General features: G+C 41.4%; 1 protein-coding gene and 1 pseudogene across 1 annotated transcript in view; one reads left to right on the top strand and one right to left on the bottom strand.

The window, feature by feature from the left end:
* LOC124776112 (vegetative cell wall protein gp1-like) overlaps positions 1-20,116 on the top strand; it is a 180,981-nt gene that overhangs the window by 26,514 nt on the left and 134,351 nt on the right. The gene's annotated exons all lie outside the window — the stretch shown is intronic.
* LOC124778962 lies at positions 13,300-13,417 on the bottom strand (annotated as a pseudogene).

Below are 20,116 nucleotides of genomic sequence, written 5' to 3'. Positions count from 1 at the left end.
TAGAATAACTCTGAAAGTGTGGTAGTAGCTGAAATGTTTGTGGGACAAATGTTGCATGGGACAACGAGGGCCATAATATGATGTTTGTTTTTTGTTGCTAGGTGGGGTCATGTCAAGAGATATGAAGGTTAACTTCTTTTTTATTTTTTATTTTTTTAATTTCTTTTAATGGGATACTATAGTTTGGTACTTATTTTCTGATAGAAACTATTGAGACGAGTCCAGTGATGTGTAACAGTAAGGTCTTTGGAGGTCAATGAAGGTCAGAAAGGTGGCATGAACCTACATTTACAGATGGTGTTCAAAGTTATCACCATTGCTATCAGTGCAGTGCTGCAATCTTCTTATCAGGGATTAAGTGGTATTCCTTATCACTTCGGCACTTATTGAAGCACATGCTCTGACAGTTCTCTCTCGTATATGTTCAAGTATAGCTGGAACATCTTTATAAACAATGTCTTTTACGAATCCCCACAAGAAAAAATCCAGAGCTGTCAAGTCTGTTGAATGAGCCGGCCACGACACATCTCCTCCTCGTTCAATCCAATCATTTGGGCATTGTCTCTGCAACTCATTTCTACCCATTAGAGAAAAATGTGCTGGACACCCATCATGTTCTTGTGTGTGCAAAGACTGTAAGACGATTATCCAAAAAGTTCACACGTGTAAACGCACCCTAATAGTACTAAAGGAACTCATATGTAGCATTGCTTTTGGGAATAAAGGCTGTGAACCTTGAGTGGAAAAACAATAAAATGCGTGCAGAACTAAATTTATGCAATACATTATGTGAATTTCAAAAGCAAATGTGGCAATCTTCATGAATGTGATATTTCTGCAGAGTGAAACCAATGCCTCAGCAGGTGATATTAGTTACGTGCGATTCATGAAATCATATGTTTCATCTGTTCTGTAATTCCCACCAAGAACAAGAACCTTCATGAATGAGGAAAACTCAAAGTACAGATTATTAACAAAAGACAACCATCTCTTACAAAAATTAATTTGTATATTGTCCTGACAATTAACTATCACCATACTTCTAAATACTAAATGTGGTTACCTTGTCTAAATGTAACTCAGCAAGTAGTGTGCTGTTATTTCCACTGATCTTCTCTCTCCTCACTCAACAAAGCAATTTTGGTTCACAACAAATAATCAGGCAGTGAAAATTCTGAAACTTCCTGGCAGAATAAAGCTGTATACCAAACTGGTCCCAACATGAACCATGGACCTTGCCGTTGGTGGGCATGCTTGTGTGCTCAGCGATACAGGTAGCCATATCGTAGGTGCAACCACAACAGACGGGTATCTGTTGAGAGGCCAGACCAACTTGTGGTTCCTGAAGAGGGGCAGCAGCCTTTTCAGTAGTTGCAGGGGCAACAGTCTGGATGATTGACCGACCTGGTCCTGTAACATTAACCAAAAAGGTCTTTCTGTGCTGGTACTGCGAACGGCTGAAAGCAAGGGGAAACTACAGACGTAATTTTTCCCGAAGGCATGCACCTTTACTGTATGGTTAATATGGTTAAATGATGATGGCGTCCTCTTGGGTAAAATATTCCGGAGGTAAAATAGCCCCCCATTTGGATCTCCGGGCAGGAACTACTCAGGACACCATTATCAGGAGAAAGAAAACTGGTGTTCTATGGTTTGTAGCGTGGAATATCAGATCCCTTAATTGGGTAGGTAGGTTAGAAAATTTAAAAAGGGAAATGGATAGGTTAAAATTAGATATAATGGGAATTAGTGAAGTTCGGTGGCAGTTGGAACAAGACTTCTAGTCAGATGAATACAGGGTTATAAATACAAAATCAAATAGGGGTAATGCAGGAGTAGGTATAATAATGAATTAAAAAATAGGAGTGCAGGTACGCTACTACAAACAGCATACTGAATGCATTATTGTGTCCAAGATAGACAAGAAGCCCACGCCTACCACAGTAGTACAAGTTTATATGCCAACTATCTCCACAGTTGACGAAGAGATTAATGAAATGTATGATGAGATAAAAGAAATTATTCAGATAGTGAATGTAGATGAAAATTTAGTAGTCATGGGTGACTGGAATTCAGTAGTAGGAAAAGGAAGAGAAGGAAGCGTAATAGGTGAATATGTAATGGGGGTAAGAAATGAAAGAGGAAGCTGCCTGGTAGAATTTTGCACACAGCATAACTTAATCATAGCTACCACTTGGTTTAAGAATCATGAAAGAAGGTTGTATACATGGAAGAAGCCTGGAGGTACTCGAAGGTTTCAGGTAGATTATATAATGGTAAGATAGATATTTAGGAACCAGGTTTTAAATTGTAAGACATTTCCAGGGGCAGATGTGGACTCCGACCACAATCTATTGGTTATGAACTTTAGATTAAAACTGAAGAAACTGCAAAAAAGTGGGAATTTAAGGAGATGGGATCTGGATAAACTGACAAAACCTGAGGTTGTAGAGAGTTTCAGGGAGAGCATTAGGGATCGATTGACAGGAATAGAGGAAAGAAATACAGTAGAAGAAGAATGGGTAGCTTTGAGGGATGAAACAGTGAAGGCAGCAGAGAATCAAGTAGGTAAAAAGATGAGGGCTAGTAGAAATCCTTGAGTACCAGAAGATATATTGAATTTAATTTATGAAAGGAGAAAATATAAAAATGCAGTAAATGAAGCAGGCAAAAAGGAATACAAATGTCTCAAAAATGAGATCAACAGGAAGTGCAAAATGGTTAAGCAGGGATGGCCAGAATACAAATGTAAAAATGTACAGGCATATCTCACTAGGGGTAAGATAGATACTGCCTACAGGAAAATTAAAGAGACTTTCGGAGAAAAGAGAACCACTTGTATGAATATCAAGAGCTCAGATGGAAACCCAGTTCTAAGCAATGAAGAGAAAACAAAAAGGTGGAAGTAGTATATAGAGGGTCTGTACAGGGGTGATGTACTTGAGGACAATATTATGGAAATGGAAGAGGATGTAGATGAAGATGAAATGGGAGATATGATACTGCGTGAAAAGTTTGACAGAGCACTGAAAGACCTAAACTGAAACAAGGCCCCGGGAGTAGACAACATTCCATTTGAACTACTGATAGACTCGGGAGAACCAGCCCTGACAAAACTCTACCATCTGGTGAGCAAGATGTATGAGACAGGCGGAATACCCTCAAAGAAGAATATAATAATTCCAATCCCAAAGAAAGCAGGTGCTGACAGATGTGAAAATTATCGAACTATCAGTTTAATAAGCCACGGCTGGAAAATACTAACATGAATACTTTACAGACGAATGGAAAAACTGGTAGAAGGCGACCTCCGGGAAGCCACTTTGGATTCCGTAGAAATATTGGAACACATGAGGCAATACTGATCCTACGACTTATCTTAGAAAATAGATTAAGGAAAGGAAAAACCTACGTTTTTATCATTTGTAGACTTAGAGAAAGCTTTTAACAATGTTTACTGGAAAACTCTCTTTCAAATTCTGAAAGTGTCAGGGGTAAAATACAGGGAGCAAAAGGCTATTTACAATTTGTACAGAAACCAGATGGCAGTTATAAGAGTCGAGGGGCATGAAAGGGAAGCAGTGGTTGGGAAGGGAGTGAGTTAGGGTTGTAGCCTCTCCCCAATGTTATTCAATCTGTATATTGAGCAAGCAGTAAAGGAAACAAAAGAAAAATTCAGAGTAGGAATTAAAATCCATGGAGAAGAAATAAAAACTTTGAGAGTCGCCAATGACATTGTAATTCTGTCAGAGACAGAAAAGGACCTGGAAGAGCAGTTGAACGGAATGGACTGTGTCTTGAAAGGAGGATGTAAGATGAACATCAACAAAAGCAAAACGAGGATAATGGAATGTAATCGAATTAAACCAGGTGATGCTGAGGGTGTTACATAAGGAAATGAACCGCTTCAAGTAGTAAATGTGTTTTGCTATTTGGGGAGCAAAATAACTGATGATGGTTGAAGTATGGAGGATATAAAATGTAGACTGGCAATGGCAAGGAAAGCGTTTCTGAAGAAGAGAAATTTGTTAACATCAAGTATAGATTTAAGTGTCAGGAAGTCGTTTCTGAAAGTATTTGTACGGAGTGTGGCCATGTATGGAAGTGAAACATGGACGATAAATAGTTCGGACAAGAAGAGTATAGTAGCTTTCGAAATGTGACGCTACAGAAGAACGCTGAAGAACAGATGTGTAGATCACATAACTAATGAGGAAGTATTTAACAGAATTACAGAGAAGAGAAATTTGTGGCACACCTTGACTAGAAGAAGGGATAAGTTGGTAGGACATGTTCTGAGGTATCAAGGGATCACCAGTTTAGTTATTGGAGGGCAACGTGGAGGGTAAAAATCATAGAGGGAAACCACGAGATGAATACACTAAGCAGATTCAGAAGGATGTAGGTTGCAGTAAGTACTGGGATATGAAGAAACTTGCACTGGATAGAGCAGCATGGAGAGCTGCATCAAACCAGTCTCTGGACTGAAGACCACAACAACAACCAAACTGGTACTCAAACCTGGGACCTTTCCTTTTCATGGCCAAGTGTTCTACTGACTGAGCTATCCAAGCATGACTAGTGACCTGCCCTCACAGCTTTACTTCCACTTCTATCTTCCAAACTTCACAGAAGTTCCTCTACTTACTGGTGCTCATGGAAGAAAGGGTAGTACAGATACATGACTTAGCCGCAGCCTAGTGGATTGTTTCCCAAATGTGGAGCCTGTCCTCATTTGAAACTTTGTGGTGCACAGTTTTAATCTGCGGTGAGGTTTCAAATTATTGCATATACCCCAATGTGGAGTTAAGGTCCATTTTGGTGTAAGTAAGGTTGTCTAATGTGTGCTAACATACTCATCCTTTATCATGCTGGCTTTATTTTCATGAAATTTCAAACACAATAGTTCAGAATGTTGATCTACATCTTCTCAGTTTACAGCATTTTTCTCACGGTTTAAGGAAAACGGCCTTTTATGGTGATCACTGGTACTTGCCCTGGAGCTAATAAGTGTCTTCAATCCTCGAACCTTGATAATCAGATAACTTGCTGAAGTAGAAGTTGTATAATGTTGGTACTTCCAATAAATGCATGTTGTTACTGTCGTCTGCAGTCCAAAGACTGGTTTGATGCAGCTCTCCATGCTGCTCTATCTTGTGCAAGCTTCTTTATCTCTGGATAACTACTGCAACCTAAATCCCTATGAATCTGCTTAATGTATTCATTCTTGGTCTCTCTCTATTATTTCTGCCCCCCTACCTCTCCCCCCCCCCCCCCCCCCCTAAACTCGTGACCCGTACATGTCTCAGCGTGTGTCCAATAAACTGACCCCTTCCTTTAGTCACATTGTGCCATAAATTTACTGTCTTCCCAATTCTATTCCGTACCTCTTCATTAATTATGCCATCTACCGATTTATCTTCAGCATTCTTCTGCTGCACCAGGTTTCAAAAACCTCTGTTCTCTTCCTGTCTAAACTGTTTATCACACATGTTTCACTTCCATACATAGCTACACTCTAGATAGATACCTTCAGGAAAAACTTCCTAACACTTAAATCTATATTCGATGTGAATGAATTTCTGTTTTTCGGAAATTCTTTTCTTGCCCTTACCAGTCTACATTTTATATCCACTCTACTTCAACCATCATCAGCTATTTTGCTGCCAAATACCAAAAGTAGTCTATTGCTTTTAGTGTCTCATTTCCTAATCTAATTCCTTCAGCACCATCTGATTTAATTAGACAATCTAATTCCTTCAGCACCATCTGATTTAATTAGACTACATTTCATTATTCTTATTTTGCTTTTGTTCATCTTGTGTGCCCCTTTCAAGATGCTGTCCATTCAGTTCAACTGCTCTTCCAAGTCCTTTGCTGTCTGACAGAATTACAGTGTCATCAACAAACCTCAAAGTTTTTATTTCTTCTCCTTGAAGTTTAAATCCTACTGCAAATTTTTCTTTCATTTCCATTACTGTTTGCTTAATGTATGGATTGAATAATACCAGGGATAGACGAAAACCTTGTCTCACTAGCTTCTCAATCACTGCTTCCTTTTCAGGCCCCTCAGCTTTTATAGCTGCCGTCTGGTTTGTGTACAAGTTGCAAACTGCCCTCCACTGACTCTATTTTACCCCAACTACCTTCATAATTTCAAACAGAGTATTCCATTCAACACTGTCAAAAGCTTTCTCTAAGTGTACAAATGCTATAAACATAGGTTTGCCTTTTCTTAACCTATCTTCTAAGAGAAGTTGTAGTGTCAGTATTGCTTCATGTGTTCCTAGATTTCCCCAGTATCTGACCTAATCTACCCCAAGGTCAGCTTCTACCAGGTTTTCCATTCTTCTGTAAAGAATTCATGATATTATTCTGCACCCATGACTTATTAAACTGGTAGTTTTAAAATATTTGGACCTGTCAGAAACTGCTTTTTTTGGAATTGAGATTATTCCATTCTTCAGTATAGAATCTGATATCGACTCCTTTTGGCCCATCTAGTAAGTTTCCCCTGACCCACAGTTCTGGGTGCCTTTCCCAAAATCTACCCCTTTTCCTAGACCTCTCCTGTTCTTTCCATTCACCCCTCTTCCTTGCCCTTCACCTTTCCACCTGAAAAAGGCTCCAAAAGCTTGGTAAATTATAAACTTCTTTCGTGTGCATGTTCTGCCACCACTCGGTTAGTAGGTTTTTTATCTAGCCAATTATACTATTTTGGATAAATGTTCTGTCATATCTTTATAAGATTTCAAAATAGTGGAAAGATTGGCAACTTGCTTTAAGTATTGCTCACAAAGGGACTGTGAGGACAAGATTAGAATAATTACAGCATACACACAGGCTTTCAAACACTCATTCTTCCCGCACTCCATACGTGAATGGAATGGGAAGAAAGCCTAATAACTGGTGTAATATGACATACCCTCTGCCATACACTTCATGGTCATTTGCAGGGCATAGATGTAGATGTAGATGGAGGCCTTTTTAATTTACCTGTAGGCAGTACCCAACTTACCCCCAGTGAAATCTTCTTCCAAATCCCTACATTTGTCTTCCGGCCATCGCTGCTTAGTCATTTACACTTCCTGTCGATCTCATTTAGGTGTTCGTATTTCCTTTCACCTGCTTCATTTGTTGCATTTTTATATTTCATCATTTAATCAATAAAATTCAATATTTATTCTGTTAACCAAGGGTTTCTACTAGGCATTGTCTTTTTACCTATTCGATCCTCCACTGCCTCCACTGTTTCATCTCTCAAAGTTACCCATTGTCTTCTACCGGTATTCCTTTAGCCTGGTCTAGTCAGTTGGTGCCTAATGGTCCCTCTGAAACTCTCAACAGCCTCTGGTTCTTTCAACTTATCATGTCTCAACTCGTTAATTTCCTACCCTTCTGCAATTTATTCAGTTTTAATCTACAATTCATGACCAATAAATTGTGATCAAGAGTCCACATCTGCCCTGGAAATGTCATACAATTTAAAATCTGGTGCTGAAATCTCTGTATTACCATCATATAAGCATTTTTAAACTTTCCAGTGTCTCTTTCACATACACAACCTTCTTTTATGATTCTTAAACCCAGAGTTCGCAATAATTAAATTATGCTGTGTGCAAAATTCTATCACACAGGTTCCCCTTTCATTTGTTTCTCCCAGTCCATGTTCACCTACTATTCTTCCTTCTCTTTCTTCGAATTCCAGTCTCCCATCACAATTAAATTTTCACCTTCTTGAACTACGTGAATGGTTTCTTTGATCTCATCATGCATTCCTTCAATCTGTTCATCATCTGCAGAGCTATTTGGTGTATAAACTAGCGCTCCTGTGGTGTGTATGTGCTTTTTGTTTATCGTGGCTGCAATAATGCATTCACTATGTTGATCACTGTAGCTTGCCCGCATACTGATACTAGCCTCAAATGGAAAACTTTTCCACAATTCTCTATACTGGATGACTAGCCTGAAGGACCCATTCTGGTCAACTGGGGAGATGATGACTCAAGTTTCAGGAGTATAATGTCACAGTGATTTACAAAAAAAGATGCAAACACAAAGATGTTGACTGCCTTTTGAGGAATCCTTTGGCAGAATACAGCAGCAGGAACAAAATCACAATCATTGCTGCAGTAAAAGACATTGCTGCTGAATACTGTAGAAGCCTTGAAGAATGAAGGCCAACCAAAGGAGGATTCCATTTAATAAACATAACATTGTATAAGAGGAACTGTAAGTATCTGGTACCAATTGCAGCACCATTCCTATTTTCTTAGTCATTATCCAATCCACTCCTTCACTACCCCTGTTTGACTTTGTATTTATAATCTGTAACTCAGTATTTAGTAGTCACCTGACCACAAGTCCTGTTCCTCCCACTGCTGAACTTCACTACTTCCTACTGTACATAACTTCAACCTGTGCACTTCCCTTTTTAAATTTTCTAACGTACCTGCCAAATTCAGGAATCAAACATATCACATTCCAATATGTAGAACACCAGTTTTGTTTCTCCTAATGATGATAACTTTCTCAGTAATCCCAATGGGAGATTTGAATGGGAGACTAGTTTACCTGCTCAATATTTGTTAAATAATATTATCACATCAAAACAACAATGAAGTCCAAATTCAAAGGCAGAGTCATCAGTAAAGTACAACACTTAGCACTGAAAGCACTTTTATTATTATGGATCTAATGTAAGCAGAAACAGAGCTGACTGACTAGATTGAGAGTTCAGATATTTATACAAACATCGAATATTCCAGAACGTGGCATTTATACAAACATTGAATATTCCAGAAAATATATAATATAATTCAAGAACCTTCCCAAAATGATAAAAACTAAAAAACAAATAATTTCTGTTGAACGGGTTTAAAATGATGACTCGCAGCATGGGAGACTATGTCATTAAGCACTACGCAACACTGTGTGGACCACAGCTTGCAGCATTGCTCCTTTTCCTGCAGCAACAGCAACCCACAGTTTCAGAAGGTATCACTGGAACAAATTACACCACTCTGGATCTAGATCTTGTCAGTGGCCCTCTACATGGCAGCCCAGGCAGTTCCTTGCACTCTGGTAATGTTGTTATATGCTCTTCACTATGATAAACAATGAAGGTAGCCCCTCCCATCAAAGCTGCATGATCGCCATGTGGGTCTTCAATTTCCTGGAACCTCCCACTGTCAATCTTCACCTCTGGAATGTAGTAGGGCTTCATACAGAGAATTTGGGCGATTCTCTGTGCTTTTGTCTTCCTGATGAAGGGTCATAATGCTCAACTTAATATGTGGCATCTGACAAGCAATGAAGAATATGGTATATCCCAAAGTATCACTTTAGTAGGTTTTCTGGTAGCCCCACTTTCCAAAGATGTAAAATTTCATACCCTGTCCCCTTAGTTGTATCTCGATGGCCAATGTTTGCCACTGTAGTGCTTTTGCTCTTTCTCCTGGGCATCCATGGTTGGTAAGCCAGCCAGATGCCTTGCATCTTTGGTCCCAGTGCTGAGCTGATCCATTTAGTCCTCCTGAGTTCTGTTCAGCAGAAACAGAAACAGCGTATCCATTGTCACATAGGCCCCATGAGTGTGGTGCAGAAAGGATTGGATCCTGTAGTGTCTTTCTCCATTGTGTTGTATGTGAATGTCATGACAGGCAGCATTGTATCCTAACCTCTCTGTTCGACATAAGCGAATATCCAGAGTATATCTGCCAACGTCCTATTAAAGCATTCTACAAGACCAGTCATCCAGGAAGGTGATGTCAAAACATGAAATTATCTCTGATACTAGTCTCAAATGGAAAACTTTCCCACAATCATACATCACATGGTGTTGCAATTTCTGGAGTTTCAGGAGCCAGCACAGCTTTGGTGACAGCATATCAAGTGGAGTAGTCAGTGTAAAATTTTATCCACTGATTCCTGTGTTGTTGACTTGAGGAACCTCCACAACAGGTTGCTTTCAGTTTGATGGAATGGTGCTGCAATTGGTACCAGCTACTTATAGTTCCTCTTATACAATTTTATGTTTATTAAATGGAATCCTTCTTTGGTTGGCCTTCATCCTTCAAGGCTTCTACAGTGTTCAGCAGCAATGTCTTTTACTGCAGCAATGACTGTGATTTTGTCCATGCTGCTGTATTCTGCCAAAGGATTCCTCAAAAGGCAGTCAGCATCCTCATGTTTACATCTTTTCTTGTAAATCACTGTGACATTATACTCCTGAAACTTTAGTCATCATCTCCCCAGTTGACCAGAATGGGTCCTTCAGGCTGGTCATCCGGTACAGAGAATGGTGATCCATCACAATGTCGAATGATATGCCAAATAAATATGGTCAGCACTTGATGACAGCCCAAGCACCTGCAAGGCACTATTTCTTGATTGTCGAGTAGGTCTTCTGAGACTTGGACAGTGATATGGAAACACAAGCTTTCACCTTTTCAGCATCTTCCTCAGTTTGTACTAGAACTGCTTCTGTCCCAAAACTACTAATGTAGTTGACAGCTATATCATAAGTCCAATTTGGCCTAGTCCATTCTTCATGTTGTATTTGACTAGTGGTAGAGATTGATGCCAAAGATAAATACACCTCTAATTCAACATTCTCTATTACCTCCTTACTTATGGGGCCAATGTTAATTGTCACTAACTCTTGTGTACTTGGTCTGGCAGTCTTGGCTCCCATAAAATGTTCTATCTCTTCTCTTACAACCAAGTGTATGAGAGAAGCAAGTTCATAGTAGTTTTTCATGAATGCCATAAGGACCACTTCCTGAAGTTGTTCATATCTCTTTTCTCCAATTATTTACTTTGCATTCCCTCAATGTGTTGGCACCAATTGATAAAGCATTCTGTTGTTGTCACATCCTTTACCTCATGGGCTTCATACATACACTTCTTCTGCAACTCCTTTCATCAAATGGAGATTTTGTCAGCTTCTGCCATATTTGGATTCACAGTGTTGCAAAGGACCAGCACATTTTGTATGTATGACACTGGGCTCTGTTCAATTTTTCTTCTGCTAAGTGGACTTGCTGGTGACTGTCATCATATTTTTACTTGAGTTTAGCCTGCAATTTGATCCAATTATTGATCTTCCTTTCATTGCTCATGAACAAATGCTGGCCTGTGTCATCCAAGCAAAAGTATACATTTGCTAAACATATCATGTCATCCTACCTATTGCATTTGGTGAGACGGTCTAGTCTTTCAGCCATTTCACCAGGTCGAACACTTAAGAACTGAGATTATGTTTGCTACTGACGCCAAGGTAGAGCCACAATAAAAATGACCTCCTGGATGGAAAATGCAGCTATCTATACAAACATTTAACTTTCAAGAACGCTGGTATTTACACAAACATCAAATACTGCAGAACACTCACACATTACAAACATAAGATTTGTCAAGAACCTTCCAAAATGATAAATACTGAATGTGGTGTCACCGCCAGACACCACACTTGCTAGGTGGTAGCTTTAAATCGGCCGCGGTCCATTAGTACATGTCAGACCCGCATGTCGCCACTGTCAGTGACAGCAGACCGAGCGCCACCACACGGCAGGTCTCGAGAGATTTACTAGCACTCGCCCCAGTTGTACGGACGACTTAGCTAGCGATGCAACACTGACGAAGCCTCGCTTATTTGCAGAGAAGATAGTTAGAATAGCCTTCAGCTAAGTCAATGGCTATGACCTAGCAAGGCGCCATAGCAATTGATAGTTATCATATGAAGCATGTCTCATCAAGAACGATATATACAAATGATGGATTAAAGTTAAGTATTCCAGCAGCTACGTACTTTTCTTTATAGCATTCATTACGTATCCTGTTTCAGACCTCACGTCATCCTGCGTGAGCTTATAGCGTGCATTTCGGCTTCCTCTCATTGTGTCTAGGCTGTCTTGTCTAGACACAACACTGAATACCAAAAATTTCTGGTGATCAGCTTTGAACTGGCGACTTGCAGCATGCCAGCCAGTGACACTAACCACTACACTGTAATTCATACACCACAGCTTGTGGCAATATTTTCAAACTGCCTTTTAGATCAAGGCAAACTTACAGCAGAATACAAAGCATAATTTTGGTCAGATCTTTGTTTTACCAAAAATTATGAAGAAAAGATGGGAGTTTAGCCAGGAATTTCATATGACTTTTTTACTTAAAGAAAGTATATGATAGCTTCCACTAAGAATGGAAAGCATGCTTTGCTGACACTTCAGGAAGAATAAAAATTATGAGTAAGATGACACACATTTTCAAGATCAGAACCAAATTCCAACACAGTGGCAGTCTTTCCCCATTACTATTCAAACTTCCTTCGGGGATATTATGATAGAGGTAACATTTAACAAACTCAGAAAAATACAAATTGAAAATGAGAGCACCAAGTGGCTTGGACATGCTGATGACATAATATTATTGTCTAACTTCAAGGAAGAACTACAACAAATGGTTGAGGCACTGGAATCTGAAACAAGTGAGTTAGGACTTCACATCAACAGAAAAAACACGGTTTTTAAGACTAAAAAGAGGCCAAAATGGGAATCAGGGATCACTTCCACAGTTCTGGATTGCAGATGGACCAAACCCATATGTTCAAGAATTCAAATATATGCACACTGTATTTGGAGAGAAATTTTTCCAGCCATGTCAAACAAGATACAGGCAAGCTGGCCTTCATCCTACCTTCAAGACTGAGGCTCCTACAAATTTTAAGATAAACATCTATAAAACACTCATCTAACTATTTTTTCGGTATGGATGCACTACTTTAAGTAACTCACAATATCACCTGGACATGCTATTGGTGTCTGGTGGGGATAATCTGTGTTCTGGTCCCAGATGGGCCAATTGTACCCAACTGACCGTCATGTCACCCACTGCCAAAAGTGTCATAGGATGTGGTATGGAGGAGGAGGGGCATATGGTCAGCTAACCACTCTCTCGGTCATTGTCAGTGTTTCTTAACACGTCTGAAAAAAAAAATCCTTCATAACATCTCTGGGCCCTTTGTTGCTAGAAAAAGTTGAGAATCAAAATTTTGAACTCTGTACTATGTACAATCAGCCATACACTGTAGATGTACTCCATCTTCAGGCCACGAGTGGCCTACCAGGACCATATGACTGCCGTGTCATCCTCACTGGAGGATGCCGATAGGAGGGGCGTGGGGTCAGCACACCACTCTCCCAGTCGTGATGATGGTATTCTTGACCAAAGCCACTACTATTCAGTTCAGTAGCTACTCAATTGGCATCATGAGGCTGAGGGCACCCCGAAAAATGGCAACAGCACATGGTGGCCTGGATGGACACCCATCCAAGTGCCGACCATGCCCAACAGCGCTTAACTTCCGTGATCTCATGGGAACCAGTGTATCCACTGCGGCAAGGCCATTGCCACACTGTAGATGTAATGAAATTAATATATTTACAACAGGCAGGTCACACTGTTTGTATTCCTGAATGCTCATGGCCAAAAATAGTGATAAGTACCAAAATAATTGACATTAAACCATTGGGAAGATCTGGTGGATGGATCATGTTTTGAAAGATCTACAGGAAGTAGAAATGCTGGATGAATTGCAACAAGAGAGCAGTGTACAGACACAGCTGGAGCTGAACTCTCAAGGAAGCACATGGTACACTGGGCCTGACTGTGGCAACTAACTAATGATTAAGAAGTACTTTCAGTTGCAACAATTCTGTTACTAATAGTAACTACACTTTGTTTGTATTAGCGTGTCATGACACAAAGAGGATTTTAAGCTGGCAATATCTAGAAAGAACCCAACCATTACACAGAAGTAATGGGAACATTTACTGATCATAATCATTCAAAGGGAAAAAAAGTACGAGTACTATTTCTAACAACACAGAATATCTTCTAATATAAAACAGAAATTAAGCATTATACCTGCTACTGTATTTATGAATTATTCTTAAGTGAAGTGGTGGTTAAAGTTACAAGTGTAATTTATATTAAGTTCATTAGAAATACCAATACCTGTGAAGAACCTGGCAAATGTCTCACATGTCCATCTCTAATCACCTTGTCACTCATGAGACAAACCTTAATCTTCCTTCTTTGTCTGAAGCAAATTTAGCAAACCATAGGAATCTTACGCCAAGATGGTCAGATGGTGACCAGTTAGTGAGGGAATTATAGATTCCCACAAATTTTGTAGTGGAGGGAGGATAATGACTGAAGCATAGTAAAACATTCTTAATGATTATATAGGCAAAAAAGATCCTGGTAACTTTCGGTCTATAAACAGAATATCAATTTTTTTAAACTGAATGAAGAGCAGCATGAGTTTAGAAAAAGTGGCTCTACTAACACAGGAATAACCTTTGCAGGTCTACTAACACAGGAATTCTGTATGTTCTATAGCACAAGGACTGAATGAACAAAGGAAAGTATGTGGTTTATTTGTAAATCTTTTCACGTTGACTGTGAAGGCCATAACAAACTATTAAAAGCAAAGTGGCACAATGATTAACACACTGGAATTATATTTTGGAAGAGCAGGATGCAAATCTCAATTTACCTCAAATAAATCCATGGATGAACTTCTACACACTTCTCATCTAGTGCTCCACTTCTAACTACACAGATTATGATGAAACAGTAAATGTCACTCTTTCTTCCTTCCTTCACAATGAACTTATGCACCCATTTATTTCTCATGATTTCCCATGAGGGGAAATTAGCTGAAGAAAAGGAAAGGTAGAGTTTAATTACCCATCAATGCTAAGATAACTGGAGATACGGTGTGAGACCTGAACTGAACATGGAGGGGAAGGAAATCCAGTGTGGAGTTTATGAGAATATTCCAATATTCATCTTAGTTAACATAGTTCAGCCGCACTTATTTCAATAAGAATTCTCAGAATAATCTTATCCAGCCATGAAAGCCCATGCTCATATAAGCCACAGTAAGCCAAATTCTGGATGATCAGATGGTGTTTTGACCATACTACCTGCCTACATCACTGTACCATTTTGCTCATGGATATTATGAAGTTATTTATGGTAAACATTATTGGATAAAGGTCCTATCTTTTATGCAAAACACTGTTTTTTATTGTTACTCAAACATGTTTTGCCAACTCTGTGCCATCATCAGTGGGTTTTGTATATTGAAAAACTGTAAAAAGTGAATATATTTTAGGTTGCAACTGATCTAACAAAATGACACCTAAAGATAGTTTTTGTTCATTTTTGTTCTTTCCTTGATATTACATTATATGGTTTTGCAGGACCATCTGTATGGTGTCCTGCACCTATAGCTTGTCATCTGCAAACCAAAAAAATCTACATGTGTATTTTATCAGCGAATTAATACTTCCCTTGATTTTTAAAATGTGATTTTAGTGTGGCAAAATGCTTTGCATGTGCATTTGTTATTACTCACCTTTTGTTGAGACAGATTCTACTTCCTTCACATTCTGAGATTCTGCACACACATATTAGATGTACTCTGTATAGTTTTGGTTTGTACTTTGTATAATTTTAATTTAACAAATGCCTTCTCGCTTTGCAAAATGCAGTGTAAATAATGTTGTTGTGTGTCCTAAACACGTCAGTATTCATTTGTTCACAAGTGGGGCTTCGTGGTGTGTGTGTGTGTGTGTGTGTGTGTGTGTGTGTGTGTGTGTGTGTGTGTGTGTGTGTGTGTGTGTGTGTATTTGTGTGTGTGTGCATACTGTTTGTATTGCCTTTTCCATAAAGTTCCTTTGAAGTGTTAAATAATGTGCCATTCCGGATTTTAGTGTATTCATTTAAAACTTGTTTGCCTTCTGCTACTGCCTTCTGTATGTGGTAGTTTTTTTCTGCTTTTAGTTTTTTATCAAGGATGAGGCTTGATTCCAGTATTTTGAAATCTGTTGCTATTGTAGTTGGGTGGGTTGTTAAGGGCTATTAGGTGTTCAGCAAACATGCTACATGTGCTGTTACTTTATAGGGCCCTGTGGTGCTCTGAGTACTAATTGGCAAGTGTTGCGTGGTAATTCATGTATTCCTTATCTTGTCTGACCTGTGTCCTATTTGAAGTCCCTGTTTCTTCAATGTGTTGGCTGTTCTGTGGACAATTTTGTTATTGTAGGAGAGTATGTGCCATTTTGTGTGTGTATGTTGTTGTACAGTTGTGTCTTACATGCGGTCATTGTTTGTGTGCCGTGTGGTGTAAGGTTTCATGAGGTGTGTGGTGCACTTGTTCCTTTTCCTTTTTCAAATTTGTTGGTTTAATTTCTCTATCATTTGGGTCTCATAACTATTTTTTATTGCTATTTGTTGTATTGTGTTTAGCTCCTGTGTGTAATTCTGTTTGCTTATGGGTGTTCTGTAGGAGTAATTTCACTACATAAAGGAAAACACTTGTGAAGATTTTATACTGTGAACGACCACCTTTATTGTACCGCACAAACACAATCGATACATGTGTTAACGCGGGAAACGAACACTGGTTGTTTCCTCCAAAGAACCTCACTCGCAAAGAGAATCTTTCAGTGTCCTGTCGACTATTGATTTGTTACTCCCACACAGCCCCCCTCCCCCCCTTGAATTGCGGAGCTCCAGGTATGGTGGGGTACTTAAACTTCAACTCTCGGCCTGCCCGAGTGTGGATAGTGCGGGTGTGGGTGCTGCTTGATGATTCCGTTGCTGCATTAGGTCCCCTGGTGTGGGGCTCCGGTGGGTCACAGCTGTCTGGTTCTGTGGTTGGTGTGGGTTTGGTGCGAGTTGTGTCTGAAGTTGTCTGTGAGACTGTAGTCGGTGCTGTCATTGTCCAAGCGGGTTTTACCCGCTCAATGGAAACCTTGGTCGACTTTCCCTGGAGGAGGATATCCATTGTGTGTGTGTGTGTCCCGTCCTAACACTTGGTATGGTCCAGTGTATGGTGGCTGTAATGAGTGACGTACCAGGTCTGTGCGGAGTATGATGTGGGAACAAGTATCGAGGGACTTGTGTATGAACACTGGATGCGTGCCGTGCTGAGACGTCGGGGCTGCACGTAGCATCTCTGCCTGCTTCCTCATTTGTTGCAAGAGGTGGGGTAGTTGTGTGTCATCCGGGAGAGGTACTGGTGCTAGGAATTCTGCTGGAACACGGAGTGGTTCTCCATATACCAACTCTGCCGAGGAACAATTGATGTCTGTTTTTAATGCGGTCCATAACCCAAACAAAACCAATGGCAACGCTTGAGTCCATGAGTCCTCGTGGCACATCAGGGCAGCCTTTAAAGTCTGGTGCCACCTTTCCACCAAACCATTGCTGGCCGGGTGGTAGCTAGTAGTCTGGTTTCATTGGAAGCTGCAGATTTTCGACAGCTGTTGGAACAGTGTCGACTCGAACTGGCATCCTTGGTCGGTCATAACAAAAAATGGGCACCCAAAATGAGCCACCCAAGTTTCCAAGAATGCCCGTGCAGTAGTCTCTGCAGAAATTTCCCTGATTGGTGTAGCCTCTGCCCATCATGTGCAACGATCCACTGCTGTAAACAAGTACCTGTAACCTTCTGAAGGGGGGAGGGGTCCAACAGAGTCAATGTGTACATGCCCAAAGCGTGCTGTTGTGGTTGGGAATTGTCCTACTGGAGCATGAACATGGTGTCCCACTTTGCTACGTTGACACTGATAGCAGCTGTGGGCCCACTCCCGTGTATCTTTTTTGATTGAAGGCCACACAAAACGGTCCGTCACTAACTTCACTGAGGCATTGGTTCCCAGGTGTGCCAGGTTGTGAATGTTGTCGAATACCTTTCTTCGGAACTGGGGGGTGATGTATGGGCGTGGCCTAACTGTGGAGGTGTCGCACCATACCTTACATGGTCTGCAGGGGGCATCCACAAGTTGTAAACGTAGGCCAGTGGACGGGTCCACCAACAAGGACTGCAGCTGGGCATCTGAAGCCTGTGCCCTTGCCAATTCAGAATAATCCAACATTGGACTTATCCCATTAATACGTGAGAAATAGTCGGCCACAATGTTGTCGGCACCATGGATGTGATGCATGTCTGTTGAAAACTGGCATATAAACTCTATATGGCGGGCCTGGCAGGGGGAACATGAATCACTGACTTTGTAGAAAGCTGCCACGAGAGGTTTGTGGTCAGTGTATATGGTGAATTGCCTGCCCTCAACGAAAGGGCAGAAGTGCCTGACACTTTCATACATTGCGAGGAGTTCCCTGTCGTATGCACTCCAATGAGTTTGACTCATCTGCAGTTTTTGTGAGAAAAAACTTAGTGGCTGCCAGTGACCCTTCACTCTCTGGTGCAGTGCTGCACCGATTGCAACTTGGCTTGCGTCCACTACTAGGGCTAGCTGAGCTCCTGGTGCAGGATGTGCAAGCCCCACTGCGTTGTGAAGGCTGTTTTGCAGTGCCTTGAAAGCAGAGTCCATCTCGGGTGTCCATGGGAGTGGGCGCTTGCCAATTTTGTTGTGTCCGGCCAAGGCAATCCAAAACACTGAATATGGTTGTCCCGGCCAGTGAATGTGTGAAATCCTGTATATGTGGCACAGGGTATCTGTCTGGAACAGTTCGGGCATTCAAAGCTCGATAATTACCGCATGGGCACCATGACCTATTCTTTTTACGGGTGAGGTGCAGAGGAGAGGACCACGGACTGTTGGATGGCTGTATAGTTCCTTCCTGTAGCATCTCATTGAAAATGGCCTTGGATTCCTGCAAACAATCAGGTGCAAGCCTGTGAACACATGAGGTGACTGGTGGACCTGGAGTTGTACGGATGTGGTGCACCGTCTCATGTTTTGTCCTGCTCTTTCTTGTTCCATGTTCTGGTTTGGGTGTCGCTTTTGCGGTTGAAACAGCAAGGGCCTGTTGCTGTGTCGTCAACTGTTTTGATGTCGTTTGAGCCATCTGCCAGCCAGATTCCTTCGTTGCTATGGTGTCCTCCCAGTTGGGTGCACTGAGGTTATCTACCCTTTGGCATGCGTGAGAGGTCGGACGTCCTTGTATTCCCAGAATAACCCATCCATTGGCAGAATGGACGAGTTGTGACTTGCGTAAATCTACTGACAATGCATGTTTTGCCAGGAAATCAGCACCTAGTATAGGTTGGTCGATATCGGCCATAACAAAGGTCCAGTTGCATTTTTCTGGTAGCCCAATGTCCACTGGCAGTGTTTTCTGTCCATATGTATGGACGACTGAATCGTTGACTGCTTTCAAAGCGGTCTCTTCAGTGCGTTTGTCTGAAGGGAAGAAATTTACAGGCAGAGTGCTGACATCTGAGCTGGTGTCAACCAAGAACATCCATCCTGTAGAGCGATCAGGAACGAAAAGCCTTTGTGAAGCTGCGTACCTTACAGCTGTGGGAGAAGTCGAGCCGCATAATGTAGGCTCGTGCTGAAATGGAGGTGTTCTCCTTCCATGAGTCTGTGAGTTTAGGCGCAGTTGCTTGTTGTCACGGTCGGCTGCACCTAAAGCAAGCCATGGGGTGCGTTTGGGTGTGAGCATGGCGCCTTACACTTCGTAGCTTGCGCGCCAAAACATTGGTGGAACCAGCAATAACCGGTGCCGTTGTTTGCGTGATGCGGCGGGCGCATCGGCTGGCGATGACGCGTGTGTGTGTAAGCCGCCACAACGTCGCGTGGCTCTAGCCACTGCAGCTGGGTGGTCAGCTGATCGATGGCAGCGCGGAGAGACCGGAAATCTTTGGTCGCGTCCGGCGCTCGACGTGTACTCGTGGCAGCACAAGCTGGAGGTGCTGCGTCAACTGGCTCTGGCCGTGCTAGGCTGGTGTCGTTGGCCCAGGTGGTTGTGGCGGCAGCCACTGTGGCGTGCAAGTTGAGCAGGGAGTGCACTCTATCGACCACTTGCAGCAACTCGCTTAATGGCCGACCCTCGTAAGCAATTAAGGTTAAGTACACCTGCAGAGGTAACTGCTGTTGCCATATGTGCACAAGTAATGTGTCTGAGAACACAGAAGGGTCCACCATAGCACATAAATGACGGCGACCTGTCACCACATTTCTCGTGGTACAGGAACTGTGTTATCCGCTGGTCCACAGGTTTTGTACAACGCGAAATTAAAGCTGTCTTGAGAGTGGCGTAGGCTTGTTGTGGTGGGGGTTGC

Source organism: Schistocerca piceifrons, chromosome 2 (assembly GCF_021461385.2).
Source record: "Schistocerca piceifrons isolate TAMUIC-IGC-003096 chromosome 2, iqSchPice1.1, whole genome shotgun sequence".
Classification (NCBI taxonomy): Eukaryota; Metazoa; Arthropoda; class Insecta; order Orthoptera; family Acrididae; genus Schistocerca; species Schistocerca piceifrons.
The sequence above is the reverse complement of the archived record's forward strand: the minus strand, read 5'-3'. Positions and strand labels throughout refer to the sequence as shown.